Below are 3487 nucleotides of genomic sequence, written 5' to 3' on the forward strand. Positions count from 1 at the left end.
TTGAAGTCAGAGTCGGAGTCAGAGTCGGTCAGGAGCCCGCAGTGGAAGTCGGAGTCGGTCGGAATCGGAACAGCTCCATCACGACTCCGAAACACTGGCAGGGGTCCGGAGTCGGAGACGGAGTCGCCCGGAGTCATGGCAACGAGCCAGGAGTCGGAGTCGGAGTGGGAGTCGGATTTGGCGCCACCACGACTCCGCAACCCTGCTTCTTACCATCATTTATTAGGACAAGTCATTGCACGACTGACGAGCCGACCTGCTGCTAACGCAGCGACGGGTAGGTACGTACGCCTCAGGAGATGAAGCTTCATGGACGATTTTGCGCACAAGGGCGCAGTTTGCTTTTAGCTTCCCCTCACGCAGAATTGAACAGAGATTTATTCTGCCAAAAAGCTCAATGGAGGTCGATGGAGAACTTTTTGTATGTCCAATGAACGGTCGTCAAGTTAGATGTAAGTGAATCCTAATCTGTAATCTAAGATTCGGAATCAGGTGAGCCCCTACGATTTGGACCAAACTTGGTCAGTGGATAGTACGTAACGTCCTGATTACGATGCACCCAAAATCTAAGCTCGGCCCGCCATATTTACGAAGTTACGGATGTTTGAATTTTAAGGTCATTCGGGAGAGCCCCTACGATTTCCGTCAAAATTTGTGTACGGACACTCCAGATACTCTTCATTACGAATATCACAAAATTTAAGGTCGGCCCGTCATATTTACGAAGTTACGGAGGTTTGAATTTCAAGGTCATTTGGGAGAGCCCCTACGATTTCCGCTAAAATTGGTATACAGACATATTACATCTTCCTCATTACAAATATCATAAAAGTTAAGCTCGGCCCGCCGTATTTTTCAAGTTACGGAGTGACAAAGTTACGGAATTTCAAGGTCATTGGGAGAGCCCCTCCGATTTTCGTCAAAATTTGTATGCGGACACATTACATGCTCCTCATTACGAATATCGTAAAAGCTAAGCTCGGCCCGCACTATTTCAAAAGTTACAGATGTTTGAATATCAGTGAGTTTCAAACCACAGTAACTTTTGAAATAGTGCGGGCCGAGCTTGGCTTTTACGATATTCGTAATGAGGAGCATGTAATGTGTCCGCATACAAATTTTGACGAAAATCGGAGGGGCTCTCCCAATGACCTTGAAATTCCGTAACTTTGCCACTCCGTAACTTGAAAAATACGGCGGGCCGAGCTTAACTTTTATGATATTTGCAATGAGGAAGATGTAATATGTCTGTATACCAATTTTAGCGGAAATCGTAGGGGCTCTCCCAAATGACCTTGAAATTCAAACCTCCGTAACTTCGTAAATATGGCGGGCCGAGCTTAGATTTTGTGATATTCGTAATGAAGAGTATCTAGAGTGTCCGTACACAAATTTTGACGGAAATCGTAGGGGCTCTCCCGAATGACCTTGAAATTCAAACATCCGTAACTTCGTAAATATGGCGGGCCGAGCTTAGATTTTGGGTGCATCGTAATCAGGACGTTACGTACTATCCACTGACCAAGTTTGGTCCATGAAATCGTAGGGGCTCACCTGATTCCGAATCTTAGACTATAGATTAGGATTCACTTACATCTAACTTGACGACCGTGTCCAATGAAACATAAACGTAATTTTGTAAATGTTGCTGTGGTGACACTGCAAACAGAATGCAATGCCGTTCCTGATTTTGAACACGCATGGGAAAGAGTCACTCCACTCGATAGCGAACATGACAAGGATTATTTTGATATGTAATAATCCAGTTTTACAACGTCATTGAGGTACTCCACATGCTATCACCAGCGCCGCTATTTAAACCTTTGACGGCGCACCAAAAAGCCACTATCAGAAACTCTGCAACTGATACCGTGGTCCGCCACGCTGGATAGCGACTGTATAAACACCAATGTAGATAGTTTCTATGAGCTCCTAGAGGCGGCCATCAGGGATTATATCCCCACCGTCACCCCCAGCCGTCGTCGGCCGCCGTGGTGTGACAGGGAGCTGCGGGAGGCGCTGCGTGAGAAGGAAGCATCGTTCCGCAGGAAACGGCGGAATCCTTGTCAAGAAACAGAGAATGACTTTCGTGACAAACGGCGCGTGTTTAAAGCACTGGCAAACGACAAATTTTCATCTTACTTAAGGAAACTTGTTAACAGTTTTCGAGAAAATCCCAAACGGTTTTGGTCAGTTGTTAAATGTGTCAAAGGTAGCAGAAAATCACCCTCCGTTCTTGTAGACGGTGACAGAATTGTGACTGGAGATGTAGAGCGTGCTAGAGTTTTGAATCTCTCGTTCGCGGCCAAGTTTAGCAAACCATATGTCGGATGCCTACCGGTCTCACCCAGTTACGATTTACCAGCGATAGTGCAGCTCAGGATTCCAACTGGCACCGTGCATCGTATTTTAGTGTCCATTCCACCGAACAAGGCATGCGGCCCCGACTCAATTAGTGCTCGCATCGTTAAGGAATGTGCGGCTGAGCTGGCTGTGCCACTTCAAATACTGTGTGAGCAATCTGTCAACACCGGAGTCTTCCCGAGCAGGTGGAAGGAGGCCAATATCCCGGCAGTTGCTGGGGTATTTCGCCACCCACCGTTTGCTGGGGGGGGGGGGGCGTTAAACGCCCCCAGCCGATAACTCGAGAACCAATAGGCGCAGCGAAACGCACGAGGCGGCAAACGAAAGAGCGCGACGAGACGCTTCAGATGAGTACTTTAAAGTTGAATTTTGAGGTCACAGGTCGGGTCAAGGTCAGGTCAAACACCTGAAATCGGGCTTTCAGTAGCATGGACTTCAGGACTTCGTAATGGGCGCCTCTCGCCATAAACTCTGTCAAAACGGTGCACAATCCATCTTATAAGGCCTACAAGAGTGTCAGCTCCATGTAGGGGTCAGTCAAGCATAGGTCAGGGTCAAGATCAGGTCAACCGGGTAGGCACATATCCCCGAAAATTAAAACTGATATTCGCAGCCTGTGACACATGTTTTATAGGTAATTTGGGGCGTTGAACACGATGGTGACATTCATTTTATCATATGTGTACGTGTTTGGCTCAAAAAGTTCAATTTAAGAATTTCATGTATCATGGTCGTGAAGTAGTCACGAAAAATTGCCAAGATTCAGTTCAAGATTATGGAAAATGCGGAACGATAATCAATAATCGAAGATAGTCATTTGATTGATCATGGTATTGGCAGTCTAATGGCGTTTACGGCATGTCTGTATGTCTATTCTGTGATTTTATATGATTTTTTGAACATATGCCGTTTTTGGTCGAAAACTCAGAAATCATGACGTCACTAAAACCTCGATATTTCAAAAATTTTCCGACCGATTTTTTTGAAACTTTGTCACAATAAACTTCAATCAATTCCCTACAGGTACCCAAAATTTGGCGCGCCTGCGGCGCACCGTTTTTATGCTATGGCCCGGCGGAAAAAGTGGGGGCGTTTAACGCCCCCCCCAGCAACTCGCGGGATA

Source organism: Amphibalanus amphitrite, unplaced genomic scaffold (assembly GCF_019059575.1).
Source record: "Amphibalanus amphitrite isolate SeventyFive unplaced genomic scaffold, NRLGWU_Aamphi_draft 001882F_arrow, whole genome shotgun sequence".
NCBI classification, from domain to species: Eukaryota; Metazoa; Arthropoda; class Thecostraca; order Balanomorpha; family Balanidae; genus Amphibalanus; species Amphibalanus amphitrite.